The sequence below is a fragment of the Oncorhynchus gorbuscha genome, unplaced genomic scaffold (assembly GCF_021184085.1).
Source record: "Oncorhynchus gorbuscha isolate QuinsamMale2020 ecotype Even-year unplaced genomic scaffold, OgorEven_v1.0 Un_scaffold_2790, whole genome shotgun sequence".
NCBI classification, from domain to species: Eukaryota; Metazoa; Chordata; class Actinopteri; order Salmoniformes; family Salmonidae; genus Oncorhynchus; species Oncorhynchus gorbuscha.
In genome coordinates this window covers 18,273-27,408 of record NW_025747206.1, presented here as the reverse complement: position 1 = coordinate 27,408, position 9,136 = coordinate 18,273, and positions in this window count along the sequence as shown.

Here is a 9,136-nt window from a genome sequence, read left to right as displayed (position 1 = left end):
TCTTATTACGGTACAACCCTCACACCCTAGTGTACACCTGCCTCCTCACACCCTAGTGTACACCTGCCTCCTCACACCCTAGTGTACACCCGTCTCCTCACACCCTAGTGTACACCCGCCCCCTCACACCCTAGTGTACACCCGTCCCCTCACACCCTAGTGTACACCCGCCCCCTCACACCCTAGTGTACACCTGCCCCCTCACACCCTAGTGTCCACCTGCCCCCTCACACCCTAGTGTCCACCTGCCTCCTCACACCCTAGTGTCCACCTGCCTCCTCACACCCTAGTGTACACCTGCCTCCTCACACTCTAGTGTACACCTGCCTCCTCACACTCTAGTGTACACCTGCCTCCTCACACCCTAGTGTACACCTGTCTCCTCACACCCTAGTGTACACCTGCCTCCTCACACCCTAGTGTACACCTGCCTCCTCACACCCTAGTGTACACCTGCCTCCTCACACCCTAGTGTACACCTGCCCCTCACACCCTAGTGTACACCCTGCCTCTCCTCACACCCTAGTGTACACCCTGTCCCCTCACACCTGCCAGTCGGCCTCTGTACGGCCTCCTCCCAGCCGGCCTCTGTACGGCCTCCCCCCAGCCGGCCTCTGTACCTCTCCCACGGCCTCTGTGCCTCCTCCCAGCCGGCCTCTGTACGGCCTCCCAGCCGGCCCAGTGCCGGCCTCCTCCCAGTCTGTCCTCCTCCCAGCCGGCCTCTGTACGGCCTCCTCCCAGCCGGCCTCTGTACGGCCTCCTCCCAGCCGGCCTCTGTACGGCCTCCTCCCAGCCGGCCTCTGTACGGCCTCCTCCCAGCCGGCCTCTGTACGGCCTCCTCCCAGCCGGCCTCTGTACGGCCTCCTCCCAGCCGGCCTCTGTACGGCCTCCTCCCAGCCGGCCTCTGTCCGGCCTCCTCCCCCAGCCGGCCTCTGTACGGCCTCCTCCCAGCCGGCCCTCTGTACGGCCTCCTCCCAGCCGGCCTCTGTACGGCCTCCTCCCAGCCGGCCTCTGTACGGTCTCAGGGTTCACAGAGCAACTCTGCTGTTATTTTAATGAGTTTGTTCTGAGCAGGGCAGTGACTTAATGAGAGCAGCATATTTGTTGGTTTGTTTTATGAGGACTCTCTGAAAGCCTGGGTAGGAGAAATGACATGTGTCCCAAATGGTACCCTATCCGCTTTATAGTCTAAAGTAGTGCACTATATAGGGAATAGGGCTCTGGTCTAAAGTAGTGCACTATATAGGGAATAGGGCTCTGGTCTAAAGTAGTGCACTATATAGGAATAGGGCTCTGGTCTAAAGTAGTGCACTATATAGGGAATAGGGCTCTGGTCTAAAGTAGTGCACTATATAGGGAATAGGGCTCTGGTAGTGCACTATATAGGAATAGGATATAGTAGTGCACTATATAGGGAATAGGGCCCTGGTCTAAAGTAGTGCACTATATAGGGAATAGGGCCCTGGTCTAAAGTAGTGCACTATATAGGGAATAGGGCCCTGGTCTAAAGTAGTGCACTATATAGGGAATAGGGCCCTGGTCTAAAGTAGTGCACTATATAGGGAATAGGGCCCTGGTCTAAAGTAGTGCACTATATAGGGAATAGGGCCCTGGTCTAAAGTAGTGCACTATATAGGGAATAGGGCTCTGGTATAAAGTAGTGCACTATATAGGGAATAGGGCCCTGGTCTAGAGTAGTGCACTATATAGGGAATAGGACTCTGGTCTAAAGTAGTGCACTAGATAGGAATAGGGCCTGGTCTAAAGTAGTGCACTATATAGGGAATAGGGCCCTGGTCTAAAGTAGTGCACTATATAGGGAATAGGGCTCTGGTCTAAAGTAGTGCACTAAATAGGGAATAGGGCTCTGGTCTAAAGTAGTGCACTAGAACTAGGGAATAAAGGATGGGGGTACATGCTCTGAATAGTAGGAGAACTGGGTAATAAAGGATGGGGGGTACATGCTCTGAATAGAGGAGAACTGGGTAATAAAGGATGGGGGGTACATGCTCTGAATAGAGGAGAACTGGGTAATAAAGGATGGGGGGTACATGCTCTGAATAGGGAGAACTGGGTAATAAAGGATGGGGGTACATGCTCTGAATAGTGGAGAACTGGGTAATAAAGGATGGGGGGGACATGCTCTGAATAGAGGAGAACTGGGTAATAAAGGATGGGGGGGACATGCTCTGAATAGAGGAGAACTGGGTAATAAAGGATGGGGGGGGGACATGCTCTGAATAGAGGAGAACTGGGTAATGGGTAATAATGGATGGGGGGGGTACATGCTCTGAATAGAGGAGAACTGGGTAATAAAGGATGGGGGGTACATGCTCTGAATAGAGGAGAACTGGGTAATAAAGGATGGGGGTACATGCTCTGAATAGAGGGAGAACTGGGTAATAAAGGATGGGGGGGTACATGCTCTGAATAGGGAGAACTGGGTAATAAAGGATGGGGGGATGGGTACATGCTCTGAATAGAGGAGAACTGGGTAATAAAGGATGGGGGGGTACATGCTCTGAATAGTAGAACTGGGTAATAAAGGATGGGGGGGTACATGCTCTGAATAGAGGAGAACTGGGTAATAAAGGATGGGGGTACATGCTCTGAATAGAGGAGAACTGGGTAATAAAGGATGGGGGGTACATGCTCTGAATAGAGGAGAACTGGGTAATAAAGGATGGGGGGGGACATGCTCTGAATAGAGGAGAACTGGGTAATAAAGGATGGGGGGGTACATGCTCTGAATCTGAATAGAGGAGAACTGGGTAATAAAGGATGGGGGTACATGCTCTGAATAGAGGAGAACTGGGTAATAAAGGATGGGGGGTACATGCTCTGAATAGAGGAGAACTGGGTAATAAAGGATGGGGGGGGGGGGGTACATGCTCTGAATAGAGGAGAACTGGGTAATAAAGGATGGGGGTTTCACATGCTCTGAATAGAGGAGAACTGGGTAATAAAGGATGGGGGGTACATGCTCTGAATAGAGGAGAACTGGGTAATAAAGGATGGGGGGTACATGCTCTGAATAGAGGAGAACTGGGTAATAAAGGATGGGGGGGGTACATGCTCTGAATAGAGGAGAACTGGGTAATAAAGGATGGGGGGGGGACATGCTCTGAATAGAGGAGAACTGGGTAATAAACTCTGTACTCCATCAGCACCAGGCTACATGGCCAGTGGACAGAGGGAATAGTTGGCAGGAGTTGTTTTTTAGGTCGCCTCAGGGACTTTTAATTGCGTATCATTTATCTATTGTCCTTCTCGTTGACATTTTGACTCTTGTAATAAAAAAACATTTTTTTCTGTTTGAAATAGAACCTCCGTCAGCTCTCAGTGTTATCCTTTATAATTAAACGTGGGCCGTGCCTCAGCTGCCTCCCAACCAACCAGGGGGCACGTTTTTAACAGCCTCTGGTAATGCATTGTGGGCAGATAACAGGCCTAACTGTGCTGATACATTTGTTTTAGTTCCCGACTGTGTTTTGGAATAGCAGCGACATCTCATAGACATTAACTCGGCTGCCTGTCTGAGTGAGAGTACTGTACTCATTATCATTAAGGTTCAGGGTGCCTCCCTCCCGGCCCAGCCTCCTCTCTCCTGCTCTATATCAGTATTACAGGAGCCATTTAGTAGAGCAGGGATTGTGGAGGAGAAGCTAATGAGCCTTGACTTGCTAATAACATTGGGTGGCCTCACTTCTCAAAGGGGGTTAACGCTGCTGGAATATTGTTTTCTAATGTGACTCTAAAAAAAAAATATCCAATTGCAAAGATGAATGAGCCGCGTCTCAGCCGGGCGGTAACCAACGTCAGGAGAAATAGATTGGCCTCTTTTCTGTCTTTGATTCCTGGGGTACTTTTTGTAGCGAGAGTAAAAATAAAATAAAAGAGTCCTTGAAAAGCATTTAGTTTTCTTGGTGATGTGATATTGTTGGCTTTTACTTCTTCGTAGTAAGAGTACGCAGTCTGGAGAGTTGAAAGTGTAAGAGTACGCAGTCTGGAGAGTTGTAAGAGTACGCAGTGTGGAGAGTTGAAAGTGTAAGAGTACGCAGTGTGGAGAGTTGAAAGTGTAAGAGTACGCAGTGTGGAGAGTTGAAAGTGTAAGAGTACGCAGTGTGGAGAGTTGAAAGTGTAAGAGTACGCAGTGTGGAGAGTTGAAAGTGTAAGAGTACGCAGTGTGGAGAGTTGAAAGTGTAAGAGTACGCAGTCTGGAGAGTTGAAAGTGTAAGAGTACGCAGTCTGGACAGTTGAAAGTGTAAGAGTACGCAGTCTGGACAGTTGAAAGTGTAAGAGTACGCAGTCTGTGGAGAGTTGAAAGTGTAAGAGTACGCAGTCTGTGGAGAGTTGAAAGTGTAAGAGTACGCAGTCTGGACAGTTGAATGTGTAGGAGTACGCAGTCTGTGGAGAGTTGAAAGTGTTCCAGGCAGTTGAGGGGCCAGGGAGGGGGAGGTGGACAGTTGAAAGTGTAAGAGTACGCAGTGTGGACAGTTGAAATGATGACAAATGCTGTGTGTGCAGTTGAGAGTGCTAAGAGTACGCAGTGGACAGTTGATGAAAATCTGAAAGTGTAAAATGTCTGGACAGTTGAAAGTGTCTGGTACTGTCTGGACACTTGAAATGTAACATCTCACACCTGTGATGAAGGTGAAAATAGCATGGCTGGAAAGTAAAGTGTAAGTGTCATCTTAGTGTTTATAATGAGACTGCAGTTGAAAGTGTAAGATACGCAGTCTGGAGAGTTGAAAGTGTAAGAGGACCTCTGACAGTTGACCCCTGTATCTTCCCTGTCAGAGTTGAAAGTGTAAGAGTACTCAGTCTCTGGAGAGTCTCCTCCTGTCTCCTCAGCAGGAGCCATAGAGAGTTGTGGGAGGAGAAGCCTCCTCTGTGGAGAGTTCTCCCTAAGAGTCTCCTCTCTCTCCTTTTGAAAGTGTAGGAGTACCAGTCTGGACAGTTGAAAGTGTAATAAAGAGTACGCAGTCTGTGGAGAGTTCTCCCTGTAAGAGTCCTCCTCTGTGGAGAGTTCTCCCTGTAAGAGTCCTCTGTGGAGCAGTCTGGACAGTTGAATGTGTAGGAGGGGGGGTCCGCAGTCTGTCTCCTTGAAAGTGTTCCAGGCAGTGAGGGGCCAGGGGGGGGAGGGGGGGGCTACTAGGTTGGACGTCTGAGATGATGACAAATGCTGTCTGTGCTTTTCCATGCTTTCCCCCTCTCTTTTGATGAAAATCTAAAGTTAAAATGTGCAGTCCCCCAATCTTCTGGCTGTGGGCCTTCCTAATGTAACATCTCACACCTGTGATGAAGGTGAAAATAGCATGACTAAAATAAGCTTGTGTCATCTTAGTGTTTATAATGAGACTGCAGCTAAACTCTCATCTGTCTCTGCCTCCTCTCCTCTCATCCCCTCCCTCCTTCTCCTCCTCTTCCCTCTCTCCTCCTCTCCTCTCTCCTCCTCTCCTCTCTCTCCTCCTCTCCTCTCTCCTCCTCTCCTCTCTCTCTCCTCTCCTCCTCTCCTCCTCTCCCTCTCTCCTTCACCCTCTCTCCTCCTTCTCCTTCCTCTCTCCTTCTCCCTCTCCTTCACTCCCTCCTCCTCCGCTCTCCTTCTCCCCTCTCTCTCCTTCTCCCTCTCCTCTCCTTCTCCCTCTCTCCTCCCTCTCCTCCTCTCTCCTTCTCCCTCTCTCCTTCCTCCTCCTTCTCTCCTTCTCCTCGTCTCTCCTTCTCCCTCTCTCCTCTCCTCTCCTTCACTCCTCTCTCCTCCTCCCTCTCCTTCACCCTCTCCTCCTCCCTCTCTCCTTCACCCTCTCTCCTCTCCCTCTCCTTCACCCTCTCCTCTCCTCCTCTCTCCTTCTCCCTCTCTCCTCCGCTCTCCTCCTCTCCCTCTCTTCTCCCTCTCCTTCTCCCTCTCTCCTTCTCCTCATCTCTCCCCCTCTCTCCTTCTCCATCTCTCCCCTCTCTCATCCCCCCAATCTTCTTCATTTTCCTCTCCTCTCTCTCTCTCTCTCCCTGTTCCGCTTTACTCCCTCTCTCCCCCAATCAACTCTCTCTCTCTTCTCCCTCAATCTCCTCCGCTCTCCTTCTCCCTCAATCAACTCGTCTCTCTCCTCTCCTCCCCTTCAATCAACTCTCTCCTTCACCCTTCTCCCTCAATCAACCTCTCTCTCCTTCACCCTCTCCTTCTCCCTCTCTCCTTCACCCTCTCTCCTTCCGCCTCCTGCACCCTCTCTTCCTTGTCTCTCCTCCTCTCCCTCTCCTCCTCTCCCTCTCTCCTTCTCCCTCTCTCCTTCACCCTCTCTCCTTCACCCTCTCTCCTTCACCCTCTCTCCTTCTCCCTCTCTCCTCCTCTCTCCTGCACCCTCTCTCCTCTCCTTCTCCCTCTCTCCTGCACCCTCCTCTCCTTCACCCTCTCTCCTTCACCCTCTCTCCTTCACCCTCTCTCCCTCACCCTCTCTCCTTCACCCTCTCTCCCGCGTCTCTCCTTCTCCTCTCTCCTCCGCTCTCCTTCTCTCCTTCTCCCGCTCTCCTTCTTCTCCCTCTCTCTCCTCCTCTCTCCTTCTCCTCCTTCTCCTCTCCTCCTCTCTCCTTCTCCATCTCTCCCCCTCTCTCCCCCCAATCTTCTTCATTTTTCCTCTCCTCTCTCTCACCCTGTTCCGGTGGTTCTCTCCCTCAATCAACTACCTGTATGATCCTTCTCCCTCAATCAACTCTGCTACTGAAGCAGAGGCCTGTCGGGAGGTCCTGACCTGCTGAATGAGGCCATCCTGGTCTGGACATCAACCAGCTGGAGGAACCAGGCTTTGAGGTTATCCCAGGGTGAGTCTCCCTCACTCCCCCCTCTCCCCTCAATCAACACTCACTCTGGAATTTCTCCTGGCCCTCTCCTTCAGTCTTTACTCTCGCCTTCAACCTCTGTCCTGTTATGGTCTTTTCTCGTGTTATTTTTAACTTCCTTTGTACCCTCTCTCCTGCACCCTATTTTCCTTCAAAAAAAGAGCTTCTCTCCTTCACCCTCTCTCCTTCACCCTCTCTCACCCTCTCTCCTAGACAAAGAGCTTCTCTCCTGCACCCTCTCTCACCTCTCTCTCCTGACCCTTCTCCTATCAGGACACCCTCTCTCCTCACCCTCTCTTAGACCCTTCTCCTTCACCCTCTCTCACTCACCTCTGATTCCTTCTGGATATCTCTCCTCACTCCTCTCTCTGATTAGACCAAGAGCTTCTCCTATCCGCGATCACCTTCACCTCTCCTCCCTCTTCTGGATATCAGGACTCGTCTCTCCTTCTCCCGGATTCCAAAGAGCTTCTGGATCTCTCCTCCTCTCTCCCTCTCCTTCAAAGAGCTCCTCTCTCCTTCTCCATCTCTCCTCACTCTCATTAGACAAAGAGCTTCTGGATATCAGGACTCCCCTCTCTCTCCCTCGTTAGACAAAGAGCTTCTGGATATCAGGACAATCACTCTCCTCGGATTAGACAAAGAGCTTCTCCCTCTCAGGACAGAGATCACTCTCCTCGGATTAGACAAAGAGCTCTCTCTCTATCCAGAGATCACTCCCTCGGATTAGACAAAGAGCTTCTCCCTATCAGGACAGAGATCACTCACCTCCTTAGACAAAGAGCTTCTCTCTCCCCCTCTCTCCCCATTAGAAAAGAGCTTTTCTCAGGACCCAGTCACCACCTCGGATTAGGAGTGGTTTCTCCAAGGTGATCACTACCTGGATTAGATGAGTTCTGGGTCCAGACACGGATCACTACTGAAGACAAAGAGCCTGTCGGGAGGTGGCACTCACCTCTGAATGAGGCCAAGAGCCTGGTATGGACATCAACCAGCTCTGGAGGAACCAAGAGCTTTGAGGTTATCACCAGGGTGAGTCAGAGTAGACACTCGGAATGACAAAGAGCTTCATATCAGGACACACACTCACTCACTCGGATTAGACAAAATGGCAGCCGGAAGTAATGGCAGCAAAGAGCTTTGGATATCAGGCGCCCAACCACCTCGGATTAGACAAATGTTTTTTTTTTTCAACAAGTTATTTGTAACTTATTTTCTCCGTAATGTTTCTGCCAACTCCATTTTACGGCAAAAAGAGACTTCTGGATATCAGAGGACACTGAGCACTCACCTCGAGGATTAGACAAAGGTGCTTCTGGATATCAGGTCCTTAAATATCACTCACCAACGTTGGATTAGACAAAGAGCTTCTGGATATCAGGACATCGAAACTCACCTCGGATTAGACAAAATGAGCTTCATGGATATCAGCTAGCGGGATATACTCACCGGCAGGATTAGAACAAAGAGCTTCTGGATATCAGGACGAAATCGATCACTCACCTCGGATTAGACAAATATTTTTTTAAATTGCAGGCCACACTAGCAGAGAGTTTTAACAGGACATTTTCGTGGCTGTAACACCCAGACAAGGCCAAGACCCCCAGTTATTTGCAAGAGGAATAAGAAACAGGTAAACCACACTGAGCAAGGACGCTCCTAGTGGATCCGGAGACTTTAATGCGTGGGAAACTTAAATCAGTTACCAAATTTCCAGTACATGTTAAATGTGCAATCAGAGGACAATAAATTAGATCACCTTTAATCTAGATCATGAATATCCTACCAATCTAGACATCAAAAACTAATATCCTATGTTTCACCTTTAATCTGACACCTGAATGACTCTAGATCACCTGTACAGATCACCTGTACTCTAGATCACCTGTACTCTAGATCACCTGTACTCTAGATCACCTGTACTCTAGATCACCTGTACTCTAGATCACCTGTACTCTAGATCACCTGTAATCTAGATCACTTGTACTCTAGATCACCTGTACTCTAGATCACCTGTACTCTAGATCACCTGATCACCACACACAGAGACGCGTACAAAGCTCTCCCTCTCCCTCCATTTGGTAAATCCCACCACAACTCTATCCTTCTGATTCCTGCTTACAAGCAAAAATTAAAGCAGGAAGCCCCAGTGACTCGGTCTATAAAGAAAATGGTCAGATGAATCAGATGCTAAACTACAGGACTATGTTGCTATCACAGACTGGAACATGTTCTGGGATTCTACTGATGACATTGAGGAATACACCACAACAGTCACTGGCTTTATCAATTAGTGCATTGAGGA